At 47.4% G+C, this 19,953-nt stretch overlaps 39 non-coding genes across 39 annotated transcripts; all 39 read right to left on the reverse strand.

Moving 5' to 3' along the window:
- Positions 1–213: 213 nt before the first annotated feature.
- Trnat-agu (transfer RNA threonine (anticodon AGU)) lies at positions 214–285 on the reverse strand. Its single transcript has one exon. It is a non-coding gene; the product is annotated as a tRNA-Thr (tRNA).
- A 321-nt stretch (positions 286–606) lies between these two features.
- On the reverse strand, positions 607–679 carry Trnak-cuu (transfer RNA lysine (anticodon CUU)). The gene has a single exon. It is a non-coding gene; the product is annotated as a tRNA-Lys (tRNA).
- A 440-nt stretch (positions 680–1,119) lies between these two features.
- On the reverse strand, positions 1,120–1,192 carry Trnar-ucg (transfer RNA arginine (anticodon UCG)). The gene has a single exon. It is a non-coding gene; the product is annotated as a tRNA-Arg (tRNA).
- A 550-nt stretch (positions 1,193–1,742) lies between these two features.
- Trnat-agu (transfer RNA threonine (anticodon AGU)) lies at positions 1,743–1,814 on the reverse strand. The gene has a single exon. It is a non-coding gene; the product is annotated as a tRNA-Thr (tRNA).
- A 321-nt stretch (positions 1,815–2,135) lies between these two features.
- On the reverse strand, positions 2,136–2,208 carry Trnak-cuu (transfer RNA lysine (anticodon CUU)). The gene has a single exon. It is a non-coding gene; the product is annotated as a tRNA-Lys (tRNA).
- Positions 2,209–2,648: 440 nt separating this feature from the next.
- Trnar-ucg (transfer RNA arginine (anticodon UCG)) lies at positions 2,649–2,721 on the reverse strand. Its single transcript has one exon. It is a non-coding gene; the product is annotated as a tRNA-Arg (tRNA).
- Positions 2,722–3,281: 560 nt separating this feature from the next.
- Positions 3,282–3,353, reverse strand: Trnat-agu (transfer RNA threonine (anticodon AGU)). Its single transcript has one exon. It is a non-coding gene; the product is annotated as a tRNA-Thr (tRNA).
- A 321-nt stretch (positions 3,354–3,674) lies between these two features.
- Trnak-cuu (transfer RNA lysine (anticodon CUU)) lies at positions 3,675–3,747 on the reverse strand. The gene has a single exon. It is a non-coding gene; the product is annotated as a tRNA-Lys (tRNA).
- A 440-nt stretch (positions 3,748–4,187) lies between these two features.
- Positions 4,188–4,260, reverse strand: Trnar-ucg (transfer RNA arginine (anticodon UCG)). The gene has a single exon. It is a non-coding gene; the product is annotated as a tRNA-Arg (tRNA).
- Positions 4,261–4,810: 550 nt separating this feature from the next.
- Positions 4,811–4,882, reverse strand: Trnat-agu (transfer RNA threonine (anticodon AGU)). The gene has a single exon. It is a non-coding gene; the product is annotated as a tRNA-Thr (tRNA).
- A 321-nt stretch (positions 4,883–5,203) lies between these two features.
- Trnak-cuu (transfer RNA lysine (anticodon CUU)) lies at positions 5,204–5,276 on the reverse strand. The gene has a single exon. It is a non-coding gene; the product is annotated as a tRNA-Lys (tRNA).
- Positions 5,277–5,716: 440 nt separating this feature from the next.
- On the reverse strand, positions 5,717–5,789 carry Trnar-ucg (transfer RNA arginine (anticodon UCG)). The gene has a single exon. It is a non-coding gene; the product is annotated as a tRNA-Arg (tRNA).
- Positions 5,790–6,346: 557 nt separating this feature from the next.
- Positions 6,347–6,418, reverse strand: Trnat-agu (transfer RNA threonine (anticodon AGU)). Its single transcript has one exon. It is a non-coding gene; the product is annotated as a tRNA-Thr (tRNA).
- Positions 6,419–6,739: 321 nt separating this feature from the next.
- Trnak-cuu (transfer RNA lysine (anticodon CUU)) lies at positions 6,740–6,812 on the reverse strand. Its single transcript has one exon. It is a non-coding gene; the product is annotated as a tRNA-Lys (tRNA).
- A 440-nt stretch (positions 6,813–7,252) lies between these two features.
- On the reverse strand, positions 7,253–7,325 carry Trnar-ucg (transfer RNA arginine (anticodon UCG)). Its single transcript has one exon. It is a non-coding gene; the product is annotated as a tRNA-Arg (tRNA).
- Positions 7,326–7,870: 545 nt separating this feature from the next.
- Positions 7,871–7,942, reverse strand: Trnat-agu (transfer RNA threonine (anticodon AGU)). Its single transcript has one exon. It is a non-coding gene; the product is annotated as a tRNA-Thr (tRNA).
- Positions 7,943–8,263: 321 nt separating this feature from the next.
- On the reverse strand, positions 8,264–8,336 carry Trnak-cuu (transfer RNA lysine (anticodon CUU)). Its single transcript has one exon. It is a non-coding gene; the product is annotated as a tRNA-Lys (tRNA).
- A 440-nt stretch (positions 8,337–8,776) lies between these two features.
- Trnar-ucg (transfer RNA arginine (anticodon UCG)) lies at positions 8,777–8,849 on the reverse strand. Its single transcript has one exon. It is a non-coding gene; the product is annotated as a tRNA-Arg (tRNA).
- A 544-nt stretch (positions 8,850–9,393) lies between these two features.
- Trnat-agu (transfer RNA threonine (anticodon AGU)) lies at positions 9,394–9,465 on the reverse strand. The gene has a single exon. It is a non-coding gene; the product is annotated as a tRNA-Thr (tRNA).
- A 321-nt stretch (positions 9,466–9,786) lies between these two features.
- On the reverse strand, positions 9,787–9,859 carry Trnak-cuu (transfer RNA lysine (anticodon CUU)). The gene has a single exon. It is a non-coding gene; the product is annotated as a tRNA-Lys (tRNA).
- A 440-nt stretch (positions 9,860–10,299) lies between these two features.
- On the reverse strand, positions 10,300–10,372 carry Trnar-ucg (transfer RNA arginine (anticodon UCG)). Its single transcript has one exon. It is a non-coding gene; the product is annotated as a tRNA-Arg (tRNA).
- Positions 10,373–10,929: 557 nt separating this feature from the next.
- Trnat-agu (transfer RNA threonine (anticodon AGU)) lies at positions 10,930–11,001 on the reverse strand. The gene has a single exon. It is a non-coding gene; the product is annotated as a tRNA-Thr (tRNA).
- A 321-nt stretch (positions 11,002–11,322) lies between these two features.
- Trnak-cuu (transfer RNA lysine (anticodon CUU)) lies at positions 11,323–11,395 on the reverse strand. Its single transcript has one exon. It is a non-coding gene; the product is annotated as a tRNA-Lys (tRNA).
- Positions 11,396–11,835: 440 nt separating this feature from the next.
- Positions 11,836–11,908, reverse strand: Trnar-ucg (transfer RNA arginine (anticodon UCG)). Its single transcript has one exon. It is a non-coding gene; the product is annotated as a tRNA-Arg (tRNA).
- A 550-nt stretch (positions 11,909–12,458) lies between these two features.
- Positions 12,459–12,530, reverse strand: Trnat-agu (transfer RNA threonine (anticodon AGU)). Its single transcript has one exon. It is a non-coding gene; the product is annotated as a tRNA-Thr (tRNA).
- A 321-nt stretch (positions 12,531–12,851) lies between these two features.
- Trnak-cuu (transfer RNA lysine (anticodon CUU)) lies at positions 12,852–12,924 on the reverse strand. The gene has a single exon. It is a non-coding gene; the product is annotated as a tRNA-Lys (tRNA).
- A 440-nt stretch (positions 12,925–13,364) lies between these two features.
- Trnar-ucg (transfer RNA arginine (anticodon UCG)) lies at positions 13,365–13,437 on the reverse strand. Its single transcript has one exon. It is a non-coding gene; the product is annotated as a tRNA-Arg (tRNA).
- A 557-nt stretch (positions 13,438–13,994) lies between these two features.
- Positions 13,995–14,066, reverse strand: Trnat-agu (transfer RNA threonine (anticodon AGU)). The gene has a single exon. It is a non-coding gene; the product is annotated as a tRNA-Thr (tRNA).
- Positions 14,067–14,387: 321 nt separating this feature from the next.
- On the reverse strand, positions 14,388–14,460 carry Trnak-cuu (transfer RNA lysine (anticodon CUU)). Its single transcript has one exon. It is a non-coding gene; the product is annotated as a tRNA-Lys (tRNA).
- A 440-nt stretch (positions 14,461–14,900) lies between these two features.
- On the reverse strand, positions 14,901–14,973 carry Trnar-ucg (transfer RNA arginine (anticodon UCG)). The gene has a single exon. It is a non-coding gene; the product is annotated as a tRNA-Arg (tRNA).
- Positions 14,974–15,518: 545 nt separating this feature from the next.
- Positions 15,519–15,590, reverse strand: Trnat-agu (transfer RNA threonine (anticodon AGU)). The gene has a single exon. It is a non-coding gene; the product is annotated as a tRNA-Thr (tRNA).
- Positions 15,591–15,911: 321 nt separating this feature from the next.
- Positions 15,912–15,984, reverse strand: Trnak-cuu (transfer RNA lysine (anticodon CUU)). Its single transcript has one exon. It is a non-coding gene; the product is annotated as a tRNA-Lys (tRNA).
- A 440-nt stretch (positions 15,985–16,424) lies between these two features.
- Positions 16,425–16,497, reverse strand: Trnar-ucg (transfer RNA arginine (anticodon UCG)). The gene has a single exon. It is a non-coding gene; the product is annotated as a tRNA-Arg (tRNA).
- Positions 16,498–17,042: 545 nt separating this feature from the next.
- Trnat-agu (transfer RNA threonine (anticodon AGU)) lies at positions 17,043–17,114 on the reverse strand. The gene has a single exon. It is a non-coding gene; the product is annotated as a tRNA-Thr (tRNA).
- A 321-nt stretch (positions 17,115–17,435) lies between these two features.
- Positions 17,436–17,508, reverse strand: Trnak-cuu (transfer RNA lysine (anticodon CUU)). Its single transcript has one exon. It is a non-coding gene; the product is annotated as a tRNA-Lys (tRNA).
- A 440-nt stretch (positions 17,509–17,948) lies between these two features.
- Trnar-ucg (transfer RNA arginine (anticodon UCG)) lies at positions 17,949–18,021 on the reverse strand. Its single transcript has one exon. It is a non-coding gene; the product is annotated as a tRNA-Arg (tRNA).
- Positions 18,022–18,527: 506 nt separating this feature from the next.
- Trnat-agu (transfer RNA threonine (anticodon AGU)) lies at positions 18,528–18,599 on the reverse strand. The gene has a single exon. It is a non-coding gene; the product is annotated as a tRNA-Thr (tRNA).
- Positions 18,600–18,920: 321 nt separating this feature from the next.
- On the reverse strand, positions 18,921–18,993 carry Trnak-cuu (transfer RNA lysine (anticodon CUU)). Its single transcript has one exon. It is a non-coding gene; the product is annotated as a tRNA-Lys (tRNA).
- Positions 18,994–19,433: 440 nt separating this feature from the next.
- Trnar-ucg (transfer RNA arginine (anticodon UCG)) lies at positions 19,434–19,506 on the reverse strand. The gene has a single exon. It is a non-coding gene; the product is annotated as a tRNA-Arg (tRNA).
- Between the last annotated feature and the right edge of the window lie 447 nt (positions 19,507–19,953).

The following is a 19,953-nucleotide window of genomic DNA, read 5'->3' on the forward strand; positions in this document are numbered from 1 at the left end:
GGTAGAAAATACATCACAAGAACTAAGTATTTCACGTCGGCATTCTCCGGAGACTGCCAAAAGCAGCAGTTTCTGGTGCCCACTTTAATAGCACCATTCACACTATTCATTTGCGAGAGCATTTCTTAAATACCGCACCCATTCATAATTTTTTTATCCTTGACCGCTTTTTTCGAAAGGGCCACGGTGGGAGGGGCTGTTACAAAATTCATTTGCCTCCTGTGAGGATCGAACTCACGACCTCTGGTTTACTAGACCAGCGCTCTGCCACTGAGCTAAGGAGGCGCCTCCTAGGGCACTTTTCGGGTACTTTGTTCTTACAGACTAGTGAATCGGAGCCCTTCAGCTCGAAACGCACCGCATGAGCGACCATTATTTGCATTTAGTTAGCACAGCTGCTGCTTTCCTACACATCTCACACTATATCGATGTACAACTAAAATTCCAAAACAACACATTTATTTCATTTCAGAGTCACTTTCAGCTTCAAATAACGTTCCTCTGATATTCATACGAAGCTAGGCATCGTCGTAACCCGTTACGTTCATTACGCAAGGCTCACGAGAGGGGCGCATGTTGGATCCGCGTAGACACAAAATTTTGCGCCGCCCAGCGTGGGGCTCTAACCCACGACCCTGAGATTAAGAGTCTCATGCTCTACCGACAGAGCTAGCCGTGCTGCACGCAACGCGTTACGAGCCATATATTACTGATTTGACCTGCGACCATCTATTGAAGATTCTTTTGACTACAGCTTATTTGCTGCTGCCACAAATCAGCTACAATCCTATTCAATGAATAATTGTCTGCGAAAGGCATCAAATCTGCTTGAAATGATACGTGGCTATCAGCACCATTATTCAACACACATGCTCGACAGTGCGCAGACGCCTGTGGCGTAGCCCTTGGCTCCTGAATCAGATGCAGTAGTTCCAACAAAAACTCTCCTGAACGGCACTGTGCCGAAAACTTCGCTACAGATCACCCTTGTCTTGCTTGTGCTTCTGGTAGACGCCGGTTTTGCAGCCAGGAAGCGGACAGCAGCTACTTCCAACTACTTTTAGAGTACTCAAACAACACAGTAAAACAGCATGCATCTTTTGCAGAACAGGAAAAACTCGACCGTGACAGGATTCGAACCTGCAATCTTCGGATCCGAAGTCCGACGCCTTATCCATTAGGCCACACGGTCACTGGCACAATATACTTCTCCACACACACCTCATTTTCGACATTTGTACACTTGGCAGAATGAATTTCCCATCTTTGACGCAGTTCTCCATCTCAAATTTCAGTACTAAAAGTACGACGCTACTTCTTGCTGTGTCCCATCGCAAGTTACATTCAAGCCCTTATGACGCTGATCAAACAAGAGGTGGCAAATCAGCTTCAATCGCTTAGTGCCATCTCAGTCGCTTGCAGAAGGTACCTCACCCTATGTGATACAATGGCGAGTTTTCGCTATTACCAAAGCGGCGGCGGCGCCGACGACGACGACGACGACGACAATCGCGAGGGTCTTTATCAGGGGTAGAAAATACATCACAAGAACTAAGTATTTCACGTCGGCATTCTCCGGAGACTGCCAAAAGCAGCAGTTTCTGGTGCCCACTTTAATAGCACCATTCACACTATTCATTTGCGAGAGCATTTCTTAAATACCGCACCCATTCATAATTTTTTTATCCTTGACCGCTTTTTTCGAAAGGGCCACGGTGGGAGGGGCTGTTACAAAATTCATTTGCCTCCTGTGAGGATCGAACTCACGACCTCTGGTTTACTAGACCAGCGCTCTGCCACTGAGCTAAGGAGGCGCCTCCTAGGGCACTTTTCGGGTACTTTGTTCTTACAGACTAGTGAATCGGAGCCCTTCAGCTCGAAACGCACCGCATGAGCGACCATTATTTGCATTTAGTTAGCACAGCTGCTGCTTTCCTACACATCTCACACTATATCGATGTACAACTAAAATTCCAAAACAACACATTTATTTCATTTCAGAGTCACTTTCAGCTTCAAATACCGTTCCTCTGATATTCATACGAAGCTAGGCATCGTCGTAACCCGTTACGTTCATTACGCAAGGCTCACGAGAGGGGCGCATGTTGGATCCGCGTAGACACAAAATTTTGCGCCGCCCAGCGTGGGGCTCGAACCCACGACCCTGAGATTAAGAGTCTCATGCTCTACCGACTGAGCTAGACGGGCTGCACGCAACGCGTTACGAGCCATACAATACTGATTTGACCTGCGACCATCTATTGAAGATTCTTTTGACTACAGCTTATTTCCTGCTGCCACAAATCAGCTACAATCCTATTCAATGAAAAATTGTCTCCGAAAGGCATCAAATCTGCTTGAAATGATACGTGGCTATCAGCACCATTATTCAACACACATGCTCGACAGTGCGCAGACGCCTGTGGCGTAGCCCTTGGCTCCTGAATCAGATGCAGTAGTTCCAACAAAAACTCTCCTGAACGGCACTGTGCCGAAAACTTCGCTACAGATCACCCTTGTCTTGCTTGTGCTTCTGGTAGACGCCGGTTTTGCAGCCAGGAAGCGGACAGCAGCAACTTGCAACTAGTTTTAGAGTACTCAAACAACACAGTAAAACAGCATGCATCTTTTGCAGAACAGGAAAAACTCGACCGTGACAGGATTCGAACCTGCAATCTTCGGATCCGAAGTCCGACGCCTTATCCATTAGGCCACACGGTCACTAGTGCAGTATACTTCTCCACACACACTTCATTTTCGCCATTTGTACACTTGGCAGAATGAATTTCCCATCTTTCACGCAGTTCTCCATCTCAAATTTCTGTACTAAAAGTACGACGCTACTTCTTGCTGTGTCCCATCGCAAGTTACATTCAAGCCCTTATGACGCTGATCAAACAAGAGGTGGCAAATCAGCTTCAATCGCTTAGTGCCATCTCAGTCGCTTGCAGAAGGTACCTCACCCTATGTGATACAATGGCGAGTTGTCGCTATTACCAAAGCGGCGGCGGCGCCGCCGCCGACGACGACGACGACGACGACGACAATCGCGAGGGTCTTTATCAGGGGTAGAAAATACATCACAAGAACTAAGTATTTCACGTCGGCATTCTCCTGAGACTGCCAAAAGCAGCAGATTCTGGTGCCCACTTTAATAGCACCATTCACACTATTCATTTGCGAGAGCATTTCTTAAATACCGCACCCATTCATAATTTTTTTTATCCTTGACCGTTTTTTTCGAAAGGGCCACGGTGGGTGGGGCTGTTACAAAATTCATTTGCCTCCTGTGAGGATCGAACTCACGACCTCTGGTTTACTAGACCAGCGCTCTGCCACTGAGCTAAGGAGGCGCCTCCTAGCGACCTTTTCAGGTACTTTGTTCTTACAGACTAGTGAATCGGAGGCCTTCAGCTCGAAACGCACCGCATGAGCGACCATTATTTGCATTTAGTTAGCACAGCTGCTGCTTTCCTACACATCTCACACTATATCGATGTACAACTAAAATTCCAAAACAACACATTTATTTCATTTCAGAGTCACTTTCAGCTTCAAATACCGTTCCTCTGATATTCATACGAAGCTAGGCATCGTCGTAACCCGTTACGTTCATTACGCAAGGCTCACGAGAGGGGCGCATGTTGGATCCGCGTAGACACAAAATTTTGCGCCGCCCAGCGTGGGGCTCGAACCCACGACCCTGAGATTAAGAGTCTCATGCTCTACCGACTGAGCTAGCCGGGCTGCACGCAACGCGTTACGAGCCATACAATACTGATTTGACCTGCGACCATCTATTGAAGATTCTTTTGACTACAGCTTATTTCCTGCTGCCACAAATCAGCTACAATCCTATTCAATGAAAAATTGTCTCCGAAAGGCATCAAATCTGCTTGAAATGATACGTGGCTATCAGCACCATTATTCAACACACATGCTCGACAGTGCGCAGACGCCTGTGGCGTAGCCCTTGGCTCCTGAATCAGATGCAGTAGTTCCAACAAAAACTCTCCTGAACGGCACTGTGCCGAAAACTTCGCTACAGATCACCCTTGTCTTGCTTGTGCTTCTGGTAGACGCCGGTTTTGCAGCCAGGAAGCGGACAGCAGCAACTTGCAACTAGTTTTAGAGTACTCAAACAACACAGTAAAACAGCATGCATCTTTTGCAGAACAGGAAAAACTCGACCGTGACAGGATTCGAACCTGCAATCTTCGGATCCGAAGTCCGACGCCTTATCCATTAGGCCACACGGTCACTGGTGCAGTATACTTCTCCACACACACTTCATTTTCGCCATTTGTACACTTGGCAGAATGAATTTCCCATCTTTGACGCAGTTCTCCATCTCAAATTTCAGTACTAAAAGTACGACGCTACTTCTTGCTGTGTCCCATCGCAAGTTACATTCAAGCCCTTATGACGCTGATCAAACAAGAGGTGGCAAATCAGCTTCAATCGCTTAGTGCCATCTCAGTCGCTTGCAGAAGGTACCTCACCCTATGTGATACAATGGCGAGTTTTCGCTATTACCAAAGCGGCGGCGGCGCCGACGACGACGACGACGACGACAATCGCGAGGGTCTTTATCAGGGGTAGAAAATACATCACAAGAACTAAGTATTTCACGTCGGCATTCTCCGGAGACTGCCAAAAGCAGCAGTTTCTGGTGCCCACTTTAATAGCACCATTCACACTATTCATTTGCGAGAGCATTTCTTAAATACCGCACCCATTCATAATTTTTTTATCCTTGACCGCTTTTTTCGAAAGGGCCACGGTGGGAGGGGCTGTTACAAAATTCATTTGCCTCCTGTGAGGATCGAACTCACGACCTCTGGTTTACTAGACCAGCGCTCTGCCACTGAGCTAAGGAGGCGCCTCCTAGGGCACTTTTCGGGTACTTTGTTCTTACAGACTAGTGAATCGGAGCCCTTCAGCTCGAAACGCACCGCATGAGCGACCATTATTTGCATTTAGTTAGCACAGCTGCTGCTTTCCTACACATCTCACACTATATCGATGTACAACTAAAATTCCAAAACAACACATTTATTTCATTTCAGAGTCACTTTCAGCTTCAAATACCGTTCCTCTGATATTCATACGAAGCTAGGCATCGTCGTAACCCGTTACGTTCATTACGCAAGGCTCACGAGAGGGGCGCATGTTGGATCCGCGTAGACACAAAATTTTGCGCCGCCCAGCGTGGGGCTCGAACCCACGACCCTGAGATTAAGAGTCTCATGCTCTACCGACTGAGCTAGACGGGCTGCACGCAACGCGTTACGAGCCATACAATACTGATTTGACCTGCGACCATCTATTGAAGATTCTTTTGACTACAGCTTATTTCCTGCTGCCACAAATCAGCTACAATCCTATTCAATGAAAAATTGTCTCCGAAAGGCATCAAATCTGCTTGAAATGATACGTGGCTATCAGCACCATTATTCAACACACATGCTCGACAGTGCGCAGACGCCTGTGGCGTAGCCCTTGGCTCCTGAATCAGATGCAGTAGTTCCAACAAAAACTCTCCTGAACGGCACTGTGCCGAAAACTTCGCTACAGATCACCCTTGTCTTGCTTGTGCTTCTGGTAGACGCCGGTTTTGCAGCCAGGAAGCGGACAGCAGCAACTTCCAACTAGTTTTAGAGTACTCAAACAACACAGTAAAACAGCATGCATCTTTTGCAGAACAGGAAAAACTCGACCGTGACAGGATTCGAACCTGCAATCTTCGGATCCGAAGTCCGACGCCTTATCCATTAGGCCACACGGTCACTAGTGCAGTATACTTCTCCACACACACTTCATTTTCGCCATTTGTACACTTGGCAGAATGAATTTCCCATCTTTCACGCAGTTCTCCATCTCAAATTTCTGTACTAAAAGTACGACGCTACTTCTTGCTGTGTCCCATCGCAAGTTACATTCAAGCCCTTATGACGCTGATCAAACAAGAGGTGGCAAATCAGCTTCAATCGCTTAGTGCCATCTCAGTCGCTTGCAGAAGGTACCTCACCCTATGTGATACAATGGCGAGTTGTCGCTATTACCAAAGCGGCGGCGGCGCCGACGACGACGACGACGACGACGACGACAATCGCGAGGGTCTTTATCAGGGGTAGAAAATACATCACAAGAACTAAGTATTTCACGTCGGCATTCTCCTGAGACTGCCAAAAGCAGCAGATTCTGGTGCCCACTTTAATAGCACCATTCACACTATTCATTTGCGAGAGCATTTCTTAAATACCGCACCCATTCATAATTTTTTTTATCCTTGACCGTTTTTTTCGAAAGGGCCACGGTGGGTGGGGCTGTTACAAAATTCATTTGCCTCCTGTGAGGATCGAACTCACGACCTCTGGTTTACTAGACCAGCGCTCTGCCACTGAGCTAAGGAGGCGCCTCCTAGCGACCTTTTCAGGTACTTTGTTCTTACAGACTAGTGAATCGGAGGCCTTCAGCTCGAAACGCACCGCATGAGCGACCATTATTTGCATTTAGTTAGCACAGCTGCTGCTTTCCTACACATCTCACACTATATCGATGTACAACTAAAATTCCAAAACAACACATTTATTTCATTTCAGAGTCACTTTCAGCTTCAAATACCGTTCCTCTGATATTCATACGAAGCTAGGCATCGTCGTAACCCGTTACGTTCATTACGCAAGGCTCACGAGAGGGGCGCATGTTGGATCCGCGTAGACACAAAATTTTGCGCCGCCCAGCGTGGGGCTCGAACCCACGACCCTGAGATTAAGAGTCTCATGCTCTACCGACTGAGCTAGCCGGGCTGCACGCAACGCGTTACGAGCCATACAATACTGATTTGACCTGCGACCATCTATTGAAGATTCTTTTGACTACAGCTTATTTCCTGCTGCCACAAATCAGCTACAATCCTATTCAATGAAAAATTGTCTCCGAAAGGCATCAAATCTGCTTGAAATGATACGTGGCTATCAGCACCATTATTCAACACACATGCTCGACAGTGCGCAGACGCCTGTGGCGTAGCCCTTGGCTCCTGAATCAGATGCAGTAGTTCCAACAAAAACTCTCCTGAACGGCACTGTGCCGAAAACTTCGCTACAGATCACCCTTGTCTTGCTTGTGCTTCTGGTAGACGCCGGTTTTGCAGCCAGGAAGCGGACAGCAGCAACTTGCAACTAGTTTTAGAGTACTCAAACAACACAGTAAAACAGCATGCATCTTTTGCAGAACAGGAAAAACTCGACCGTGACAGGATTCGAACCTGCAATCTTCGGATCCGAAGTCCGACGCCTTATCCATTAGGCCACACGGTCACTGGTGCAGTATACTTCTCCACACACACTTCATTTTCGCCATTTGTACACTTGGCAGAATGAATTTCCCATCTTTGACGCAGTTCTCCATCTCAAATTTCTGTACTAAAAGTACGACGCTACTTCTTGCTGTGTCCCATCGCAAGTTACATTCAAGCCCTTATGACGCTGATCAAACAAGAGGTGGCAAATCAGCTTCAATCGCTTAGTGCCATCTCAGTCGCTTGCAGAAGGTACCTCACCCTATGTGATACAATGGCGAGTTGTCGCTATTACCAAAGCGGCGGCGGCGCCGACGACGACGACGACAATCGCGAGGGTCTTTATCAGGGGTAGAAAATACATCACAAGAACTAAGTATTTCACGTCGGCATTCTCCTGAGACTGCCAAAAGCAGCAGATTCTGGTGCCCACTTTAATAGCACCATTCACACTATTCATTTGCGAGAGCATTTCTTAAATACCGCACCCATTCATAATTTTTTTTATCCTTGACCGCTTTTTTCGAAAGGGCCACGGTGGGAGGGGCTGTTACAAAATTCATTTGCCTCCTGTGAGGATCGAACTCACGACCTCTGGTTTACTAGACCAGCGCTCTGCCACTGAGCTAAGCAGGCGCCTCCTAGCGACCTTTTCGGGTACTTTGTTCTTACAGACTAGTGAATCGGAGCCCTTCAGCTCGAAACGCACCGCATGAGCGACCATTATTTGCATTTAGTTAGCACAGCTGCTGCTTTCCTACACATCTCACACTATATCGATGTACAACTAAAATTCCAAAACAACACATTTATTTCATTTCAGAGTCACTTTCAGCTTCAAATACCGTTCCTCTGATATTCATACGAAGCTAGGCATCGTCGTAACCCGTTACGTTCATTACGCAAGGCTCACGAGAGGGGCGCATGTTGGATCCGCGTAGACACAAAATTTTGCGCCGCCCAGCGTGGGGCTCGAACCCACGACCCTGAGATTAAGAGTCTCATGCTCTACCGACTGAGCTAGCCGGGCTGCACGCAACGCGTTACGAGCCATACAATACTGATTTGACCTGCGACCATCTATTGAAGATTCTTTTGACTACAGCTTATTTCCTGCTGCCACAAATCAGCTACAATCCTATTCAATGAAAAATTGTCTCCGAAAGGCATCAAATCTGCTTGAAATGATACGTGGCTATCAGCACCATTATTCAACACACATGCTCGACAGTGCGCAGACGCCTGTGGCGTAGCCCTTGGCTCCTGAATCAGATGCAGTAGTTCCAACAAAAACTCTCCTGAACGGCACTGTGCCGAAAACTTCGCTACAGATCACCCTTGTCTTGCTTGTGCTTCTGGTAGACGCCGGTTTTGCAGCCAGGAAGCGGACAGCAGCAACTTGCAACTAGTTTTAGAGTACTCAAACAACACAGTAAAACAGCATGCATCTTTTGCAGAACAGGAAAAACTCGACCGTGACAGGATTCGAACCTGCAATCTTCGGATCCGAAGTCCGACGCCTTATCCATTAGGCCACATGGTCACTGGTGCAGTATACTTCTCCACACACACTTCATTTTCGCCATTTGTACACTTGGCAGAATGAATTTCCCATCTTTGACGCAGTTCTCCATCTCAAATTTCTGTACTAAAAGTACGACGCTACTTCTTGCTGTGTCCCATCGCAAGTTACATTCAAGCCCTTATGACGCTGATCAAACAAGAGGTGGCAAATCAGCTTCAATCGCTTAGTGCCATCTCAGTCGCTTGCAGAAGGTACCTCACCCTATGTGATACAATGGCGAGTTGTCGCTATTACCAAAGCGGCGGCGGCGCCGACGACGACGACGACAATCGCGAGGGTCTTTATCAGGGGTAGAAAATACATCACAAGAACTAAGTATTTCACGTCGGCATTCTCCTGAGACTGCCAAAAGCAGCAGATTCTGGTGCCCACTTTAATAGCACCATTCACACTATTCATTTGCGAGAGCATTTCTTAAATACCGCACCCATTCATAATTTTTTTATCCTTGACCGCTTTTTTCGAAAGGGCCACGGTGGGAGGGGCTGTTACAAAATTCATTTGCCTCCTGTGAGGATCGAACTCACGACCTCTGGTTTACTAGACCAGCGCTCTGCCACTGAGCTAAGGAGGCGCCTCCTAGGGCACTTTTCGGGTACTTTGTTCTTACAGACTAGTGAATCGGAGCCCTTCAGCTCGAAACGCACCGCATGAGCGACCATTATTTGCATTTAGTTAGCACAGCTGCTGCTTTCCTACACATCTCACACTATATCGATGTACAACTAAAATTCCAAAACAACACATTTATTTCATTTCAGAGTCACTTTCAGCTTCAAATACCGTTCCTCTGATATTCATACGAAGCTAGGCATCGTCGTAACCCGTTACGTTCATTACGCAAGGCTCACGAGAGGGGCGCATGTTGGATCCGCGTAGACACAAAATTTTGCGCCGCCCAGCGTGGGGCTCGAACCCACGACCCTGAGATTAAGAGTCTCATGCTCTACCGACTGAGCTAGACGGGCTGCACGCAACGCGTTACGAGCCATACAATACTGATTTGACCTGCGACCATCTATTGAAGATTCTTTTGACTACAGCTTATTTCCTGCTGCCACAAATCAGCTACAATCCTATTCAATGAAAAATTGTCTCCGAAAGGCATCAAATCTGCTTGAAATGATACGTGGCTATCAGCACCATTATTCAACACACATGCTCGACAGTGCGCAGACGCCTGTGGCGTAGCCCTTGGCTCCTGAATCAGATGCAGTAGTTCCAACAAAAACTCTCCTGAACGGCACTGTGCCGAAAACTTCGCTACAGATCACCCTTGTCTTGCTTGTGCTTCTGGTAGACGCCGGTTTTGCAGCCAGGAAGCGGACAGCAGCAACTTGCAACTAGTTTTAGAGTACTCAAACAACACAGTAAAACAGCATGCATCTTTTGCAGAACAGGAAAAACTCGACCGTGACAGGATTCGAACCTGCAATCTTCGGATCCGAAGTCCGACGCCTTATCCATTAGGCCACACGGTCACTAGTGCAGTATACTTCTCCACACACACTTCATTTTCGCCATTTGTACACTTGGCAGAATGAATTTCCCATCTTTCACGCAGTTCTCCATCTCAAATTTCTGTACTAAAAGTACGACGCTACTTCTTGCTGTGTCCCATCGCAAGTTACATTCAAGCCCTTATGACGCTGATCAAACAAGAGGTGGCAAATCAGCTTCAATCGCTTAGTGCCATCTCAGTCGCTTGCAGAAGGTACCTCACCCTATGTGATACAATGGCGAGTTGTCGCTATTACCAAAGCGGCGGCGGCGCCGCCGACGACGACGACGACGACGACGACAATCGCGAGGGTCTTTATCAGGGGTAGAAAATACATCACAAGAACTAAGTATTTCACGTCGGCATTCTCCTGAGACTGCCAAAAGCAGCAGATTCTGGTGCCCACTTTAATAGCACCATTCACACTATTCATTTGCGAGAGCATTTCTTAAATACCGCACCCATTCATAATTTTTTTTATCCTTGACCGTTTTTTTCGAAAGGGCCACGGTGGGTGGGGCTGTTACAAAATTCATTTGCCTCCTGTGAGGATCGAACTCACGACCTCTGGTTTACTAGACCAGCGCTCTGCCACTGAGCTAAGGAGGCGCCTCCTAGCGACCTTTTCAGGTACTTTGTTCTTACAGACTAGTGAATCGGAGGCCTTCAGCTCGAAACGCACCGCATGAGCGACCATTATTTGCATTTAGTTAGCACAGCTGCTGCTTTCCTACACATCTCACACTATATCGATGTACAACTAAAATTCCAAAACAACACATTTATTTCATTTCAGAGTCACTTTCAGCTTCAAATACCGTTCCTCTGATATTCATACGAAGCTAGGCATCGTCGTAACCCGTTACGTTCATTACGCAAGGCTCACGAGAGGGGCGCATGTTGGATCCGCGTAGACACAAAATTTTGCGCCGCCCAGCGTGGGGCTCGAACCCACGACCCTGAGATTAAGAGTCTCATGCTCTACCGACTGAGCTAGCCGGGCTGCACGCAACGCGTTACGAGCCATACAATACTGATTTGACCTGCGACCATCTATTGAAGATTCTTTTGACTACAGCTTATTTCCTGCTGCCACAAATCAGCTACAATCCTATTCAATGAAAAATTGTCTCCGAAAGGCATCAAATCTGCTTGAAATGATACGTGGCTATCAGCACCATTATTCAACACACATGCTCGACAGTGCGCAGACGCCTGTGGCGTAGCCCTTGGCTCCTGAATCAGATGCAGTAGTTCCAACAAAAACTCTCCTGAACGGCACTGTGCCGAAAACTTCGCTACAGATCACCCTTGTCTTGCTTGTGCTTCTGGTAGACGCCGGTTTTGCAGCCAGGAAGCGGACAGCAGCAACTTGCAACTAGTTTTAGAGTACTCAAACAACACAGTAAAACAGCATGCATCTTTTGCAGAACAGGAAAAACTCGACCGTGACAGGATTCGAACCTGCAATCTTCGGATCCGAAGTCCGACGCCTTATCCATTAGGCCACACGGTCACTGGTGCAGTATACTTCTCCACACACACTTCATTTTCGCCATTTGTACACTTGGCAGAATGAATTTCCCATCTTTGACGCAGTTCTCCATCTCAAATTTCAGTACTAAAAGTACGACGCTACTTCTTGCTGTGTCCCATCGCAAGTTACATTCAAGACCTTATGACGCTGATCAAACAAGAGGTGGCAAATCAGCTTCAATCGCTTAGTGCCATCTCAGTCGCTTGCAGAAGGTACCTCACCCTATGTGATACAATGGCGAGTTTTCGCTATTACCAAAGCGGCGGCGGCGCCGACGACGACGACGACGACGACAATCGCGAGGGTCTTTATCAGGGGTAGAAAATACATCACAAGAACTAAGTATTTCACGTCGGCATTCTCCGGAGACTGCCAAAAGCAGCAGTTTCTGGTGCCCACTTTAATAGCACCATTCACACTATTCATTTGCGAGAGCATTTCTTAAATACCGCACCCATTCATAATTTTTTTATCCTTGACCGCTTTTTTCGAAAGGGCCACGGTGGGAGGGGCTGTTACAAAATTCATTTGCCTCCTGTGAGGATCGAACTCACGACCTCTGGTTTACTAGACCAGCGCTCTGCCACTGAGCTAAGGAGGCGCCTCCTAGGGCACTTTTCGGGTACTTTGTTCTTACAGACTAGTGAATCGGAGCCCTTCAGCTCGAAACGCACCGCATGAGCGACCATTATTTGCATTTAGTTAGCACAGCTGCTGCTTTCCTACACATCTCACACTATATCGATGTACAACTAAAATTCCAAAACAACACATTTATTTCATTTCAGAGTCACTTTCAGCTTCAAATACCGTTCCTCTGATATTCATACGAAGCTAGGCATCGTCGTAACCCGTTACGTTCATTACGCAAGGCTCACGAGAGGGGCGCATGTTGGATCCGCGTAGACACAAAATTTTGCGCCGCCCAGCGTGGGGCTCGAACCCACGACCCTGAGATTAAGAGTCTCATGCTCTACCGACTGAGCTAGACGGGCTGCACGCAACGCGTTACGAGCCATACAATACTGATTTGACCTGCGACCATCTATTGAAGATTCTTTTGACTACAGCTTATTTCCTGCTGCCACAAATCAGCTACAATCCTATTCAATGAAAAATTGTCTCCGAAAGGCATCAAATCTGCTTGAAATGATACGTGGCTATCAGCACCATTATTCAACACACATGCTCGACAGTGCGCAGACGCCTGTGGCGTAGCCCTTGGCTCCTGAATCAGATGCAGTAGTTCCAACAAAAACTCTCCTGAACGGCACTGTGCCGAAAACTTCGCTACAGATCACCCTTGTCTTGCTTGTGCTTCTGGTAGACGCCGGTTTTGCAGCCAGGAAGCGGACAGCAGCAACTTCCAACTAGTTTTAGAGTACTCAAACAACACAGTAAAACAGCATGCATCTTTTGCAGAACAGGAAAAACTCGACCGTGACAGGATTCGAACCTGCAATCTTCGGATCCGAAGTCCGACGCCTTATCCATTAGGCCACACGGTCACTAGTGCAGTATACTTCTCCACACACACTTCATTTTCGCCATTTGTACACTTGGCAGAATGAATTTCCCATCTTTCACGCAGTTCTCCATCTCAAATTTCTGTACTAAAAGTACGACGCTACTTCTTGCTGTGTCCCATCGCAAGTTACATTCAAGCCCTTATGACGCTGATCAAACAAGAGGTGGCAAATCAGCTTCAATCGCTTAGTGCCATCTCAGTCGCTTGCAGAAGGTACCTCACCCTATGTGATACAATGGCGAGTTGTCGCTATTACCAAAGCGGCGGCGGCGCCGACGACGACGACGACGACGACGACGACAATCGCGAGGGTCTTTATCAGGGGTAGAAAATACATCACAAGAACTAAGTATTTCACGTCGGCATTCTCCTGAGACTGCCAAAAGCAGCAGATTCTGGTGCCCACTTTAATAGCACCATTCACACTATTCATTTGCGAGAGCATTTCTTAAATACCGCACCCATTCATAATTTTTTTTATCCTTGACCGTTTTTTTCGAAAGGGCCACGGTGGGTGGGGCTGTTACAAAATTCATTTGCCTCCTGTGAGGATCGAACTCACGACCTCTGGTTTACTAGACCAGCGCTCTGCCACTGAGCTAAGGAGGCGCCTCCTAGCGACCTTTTCAGGTACTTTGTTCTTACAGACTAGTGAATCGGAGGCCTTCAGCTCGAAACGCACCGCATGAGCGACCATTATTTGCATTTAGTTAGCACAGCTGCTGCTTTCCTACACATCTCACACTATATCGATGTACAACTAAAATTCCAAAACAACACATTTATTTCATTTCAGAGTCACTTTCAGCTTCAAATACCGTTCCTCTGATATTCATACGAAGCTAGGCATCGTCGTAACCCGTTACGTTCATTACGCAAGGCTCACGAGAGGGGCGCATGTTGGATCCGCGTAGACACAAAATTTTGCGCCGCCCAGCGTGGGGCTCGAACCCACGACCCTGAGATTAAGAGTCTCATGCTCTACCGACTGAGCTAGCCGGGCTGCACGCAACGCGTTACGAGCCATACAATACTGATTTGACCTGCGACCATCTATTGAAGATTCTTTTGACTACAGCTTATTTCCTGCTGCCACAAATCAGCTACAATCCTATTCAATGAAAAATTGTCTCCGAAAGGCATCAAATCTGCTTGAAATGATACGTGGCTATCAGCACCATTATTCAACACACATGCTCGACAGTGCGCAGACGCCTGTGGCGTAGCCCTTGGCTCCTGAATCAGATGCAGTAGTTCCAACAAAAACTCTCCTGAACGGCACTGTGCCGAAAACTTCGCTACAGATCACCCTTGTCTTGCTTGTGCTTCTGGTAGACGCCGGTTTTGCAGCCAGGAAGCGGACAGCAGCAACTTGCAACTAGTTTTAGAGTACTCAAACAACACAGTAAAACAGCATGCATCTTTTGCAGAACAGGAAAAACTCGACCGTGACAGGATTCGAACCTGCAATCTTCGGATCCGAAGTCCGACGCCTTATCCATTAGGCCACACGGTCACTGGTGCAGTATACTTCTCCACACACACTTCATTTTCGCCATTTGTACACTTGGCAGAATGAATTTCCCATCTTTGACGCAGTTCTCCATCTCAAATTTCTGTACTAAAAGTACGACGCTACTTCTTGCTGTGTCCCATCGCAAGTTACATTCAAGCCCTTATGACGCTGATCAAACAAGAGGTGGCAAATCAGCTTCAATCGCTTAGTGCCATCTCAGTCGCTTGCAGAAGGTACCTCACCCTATGTGATACAATGGCGAGTTGTCGCTATTACCAAAGCGGCGGCGGCGCCGACGACGACGACGACAATCGCGAGGGTCTTTATCAGGGGTAGAAAATACATCACAAGAACTAAGTATTTCACGTCGGCATTCTCCTGAGACTGCCAAAAGCAGCAGATTCTGGTGCCCACTTTAATAGCACCATTCACACTATTCATTTGCGAGAGCATTTCTTAAATACCGCACCCATTCATAATTTTTTTTATCCTTGACCGCTTTTTTCGAAAGGGCCACGGTGGGAGGGGCTGTTACAAAATTCATTTGCCTCCTGTGAGGATCGAACTCACGACCTCTGGTTTACTAGACCAGCGCTCTGCCACTGAGCTAAGCAGGCGCCTCCTAGCGACCTTTTCGGGTACTTTGTTCTTACAGACTAGTGAATCGGAGCCCTTCAGCTCGAAACGCACCGCATGAGCGACCATTATTTGCATTTAGTTAGCACAGCTGCTGCTTTCCTACACATCTCACACTATATCGATGTACAACTAAAATTCCAAAACAACACATTTATTTCATTTCAGAGTCACTTTCAGCTTCAAATACCGTTCCTCTGATATTCATACGAAGCTAGGCATCGTCGTAACCCGTTACGTTCATTACGCAAGGCTCACGAGAGGGGCGCATGTTGGATCCGCGTAGACACAAAATTTTGCGCCGCCCAGCGTGGGGCTCGAACCCACGACCCTGAGATTAAGAGTCTCATGCTCTACCGACTGAGCTAGCCGGGCTGCACGCAACGCGTTACGAGCCATACAATACTGATTTGACCTGCGACCATCTATTGAAGATTCTTTTGACTACAGCTTATTTCCTGCTGCCACAAATCAGCTACAATCCTATTCAATGAAAAATTGTCTCCGAAAGGCATCAAATCTGCTTGAAATGATACGTGGCTATCAGCACCATTATTCAACACACATGCTCGACAGTGCGCAGACGCCTGTGGCGTAGCCCTTGGCTCCTGAATCAGATGCAGTAGTTCCAACAAAAACTCTCCTGAACGGCACTGTGCCGAAAACTTCGCTACAGATCACCCTTGTCTTGCTTGTGCTTCTGGTAGACGCCGGTTTTGCAGCCAGGAAGCGGACAGCAGCAACTTGCAACTAGTTTTAGAGTACTCAAACAACACAGTAAAACAGCATGCATCTTTTGCAGAACAGGAAAAACTCGACCGTGACAGGATTCGAACCTGCAATCTTCGGATCCGAAGTCCGACGCCTTATCCATTAGGCCACATGGTCACTGGTGCAGTATACTTCTCCACACACACTTCATTTTCGCCATTTGTACACTTGGCAGAATGAATTTCCCATCTTTGACGCAGTTCTCCATCTCAAATTTCTGTACTAAAAGTACGACGCTACTTCTTGCTGTGTCCCATCGCAAGTTACATTCAAGCCCTTATGACGCTGATCAAACAAGAGGTGGCAAATCAGCTTCAATCGCTTAGTGCCATCTCAGTCGCTTGCAGAAGGTACCTCACCCTATGTGATACAATGGCGAGTTGTCGCTATTACCAAAGCGGCGGCGGCGCCGACGACGACGACGACAATCGCGAGGGTCTTTATCAGGGGTAGAAAATACATCACAAGAACTAAGTATTTCACGTCGGCATTCTCCTGAGACTGCCAAAAGCAGCAGATTCTGGTGCCCACTTTAATAGCACCATTCACACTATTCATTTGCGAGAGCATTTCTTAAATACCGCACCCATTCATAATTTTTTTTATCCTTGACCGCTTTTTTCGAAAGGGCCACGGTGAGAGGGGCTGTTACAAAATTCATTTGCCTCCTGTGAGGATCGAACTCACGACCTCTGGTTTACTAGACCAGCGCTCTGCCACTGAGCTAAGGAGGCGCCTCCTAGCGCCCTTTTCGGGTACTTTGTTCTTACAGAGTAGTGAATCGGAGCCCTTCAGCTCGAAACGCACCGCATGAGCGACCATTATTTGCATTTAGTTAGCACAGCTGCTGCTTTCCTACACATCTCACACTATATCGATGTACAACTAAAATTCCAAAACAACACATTTATTTCATTTCAGAGTCACTTTCAGCTTCAAATACCGTTCCTCTGATATTCATACGAAGCTAGGCATCGTCGTAACCCGTTACGTTCATTACGCAAGGCTCACGAGAGGGGCGCATGTTGGATCCGCGTAGACACAAAATTTTGCCCCGCCCAGTGTGGGGCTCGAACCCACGACCCTGAGTTTAAGAGTCTCATGCTCTACCGACTGAGCTAGCCGGGCTGCACGCAACGCGTTACGAGCCATACAATACTGATTTGACCTGCGACCATCTATTGAAGATTCTTTTGACTACAACTTATTTCCTGCTGCCACAAATCAGCTACAATCCTATTCAATGAAAAATTGTCTCCGAAAGGCATCAAATCTGCTTGAAATGATACGTGGCTATCAGCACCATTATTCAACACACATGCTCGACAGTGCGCAGACGCCTGTGGCGTAGCCCTTGGCTCCTGAATCAGATGCAGTAGTTCCAACAAAAACTCTCCTGAACGGCACTGTGCCGAAAACTTCGCTACAGATCACCCTTGTCTTGCTTGTGCTTCTGGTAGACGCCGGTTTTGCAGCCAGGAAGCGGACAGCAGCAACTTCCAACTAGTTTTAGAGTACTCAAACAACACAGTAAAACAGCATGCATCTTTTGCAGAACAGGAAAAACTCGACCGTGACAGGATTCGAACCTGCAATCTTCGGATCCGAAGTCCGACGCCTTATCCATTAGGCCACACGGTCACTGGTGCAGTATACTTCTCCACACACACTTCATTTTCGCCATTTGTACACTTGGCAGAATGAATTTCCCATCTTTGACGCAGTTCTCCATCTCAAATTTCAGTACTAAAAGTACGACGCTACTTCTTGCTGTGTCCCATCGCAAGTTACATTCAAGCCCTTATGACGCTGATCAAACAAGAGGTGGCAAATCAGCTTCAATCGCTTAGTGCCATCTCAGTCGCTTGCAGAAGGTACCTCACCCTATGTGATACAATGGCGAGTTGTCGCTATTACCAAAGCGGCGGCGGCGGCGCCGACGACGACGACAAAAACTAAGTATTTCACGTCGGCATTCTCCGGAGACTGCCAAAAGCTGCAGATTCTGGTGCCCACTTTAATAGCACCATTCACACTATTCATTTGCGAGAGCATTTCTTAAATACCGCACCCATTCATAATTTTTTTTATCCTTGACCGCTTTTTTCGAAAGGGCCACGGTGGGAGGGGCTGTTACAAAATTCATTTGCCTCCTGTGAGGATCGAACTCACGACCTCTGGTTTACTAGACCAGCGCTCTGCCACTGAGCTAAGGAGGCGCCTCCTAGCGCCCTTTTCGGGTACTTTGTTCTTACAGAGTAGTGAATCGGAGCCCTTCAGCTCGAAACGCACCGCATGAGCGACCATTATTTGCATTTAGTTAGCACAGCTGCTGCTTTCCTACACATCTCACACTATATCGATGTACAACTAAAATTCCAAAACAACACATTTATTTCATTTCAGAGTCACTTTCAGCTTCAAATACCGTTCCTCTGATATTCATACGAAGCTAGGCATCGTCGTAACCCGTTACGTTCATTACGCAAGGCTCACGAGAGGGGCGCATGTTGGATCCGCGTAGACACAAAATTTTGCGCCGCCCAGCGTGGGGCTCGAACCCACGACCCTGAGATTAAGAGTCTCATGCTCTACCGACTGAGCTAGCCGGGCTGCACGCAACGCGTTACGAGCCATACAATACTGATTTGACCTGCGACCATCTATTGAAGATTCTTTTGACTACAACTTATTTCCTGCTGCCACAAATCAGCTACAATCCTATTCAATGAAAAATTGTCTGCGAAAGGCATCAAATCTGCTTGAAATGATACGTGGCTATCAGCACCATTATTCAACACACATGCTCGACAGTGCGCAGACGCCTGTGGCGTAGCCCTTGGCTCCTGAATCAGATGCAGTAGTTCCAACAAAAACTCTCCTGAACGGCACTGTGCCGAAAACTTCGCTACAGATCACCCTTGTCTTGCTTGTGCTTCTGGTAGACGCCGGTTTTGCAGCCAGGAAGCGGACAGCAGCAACTTCCAACTAGTTTTAGAGTACTCAAACAACACAGTAAAACAGCATGCATCTTTTGCAGAACAGGAAAAACTCGACCGTGACAGGATTCGAACCTGCAATCTTCGGATCCGAAGTCCGACGCCTTATCCATTAGGCCACACGGTCACTGGTGCAGTATACTTCTCCACACACACTTCATTTTCGCCATTTGTATACTTGGCAGAATGAATTTCCCATCTTTGACGCAGTTCTCCATCTCAAATTTCAGTACTAAAAGTACGACGCTACTTCTTGCTGTGTCCCATCGCAAGTTACATTCAAGCCCTTATGACGCTGATCAAACAAGAGGTGGCAAATCAGCTTCAATCGCTTAGTGCCATCTCAGTCGCTTGCAGAAGGTACCTCACCCTATGTGATACAATGGCGCGTTGTCGCTATTACCAAAGCGGCGGCGGCGGCGGCGCCGACGACGACGACGTCGACGACGACGACGACGACGACAATCGCGAGGGTCTTTATCAGGGGTAGAAAATACATCACAAGAACTAAGTATTTCACGTCGGCATTCTCCGGAGACTGCCAAAAGCTGCAGATTCTGGTGCCCACTTTAAT

The sequence above is a fragment of the Schistocerca cancellata genome, unplaced genomic scaffold (assembly GCF_023864275.1).
Source record: "Schistocerca cancellata isolate TAMUIC-IGC-003103 unplaced genomic scaffold, iqSchCanc2.1 HiC_scaffold_1109, whole genome shotgun sequence".
NCBI lineage: Eukaryota > Metazoa > Arthropoda > Insecta > Orthoptera > Acrididae > Schistocerca > Schistocerca cancellata.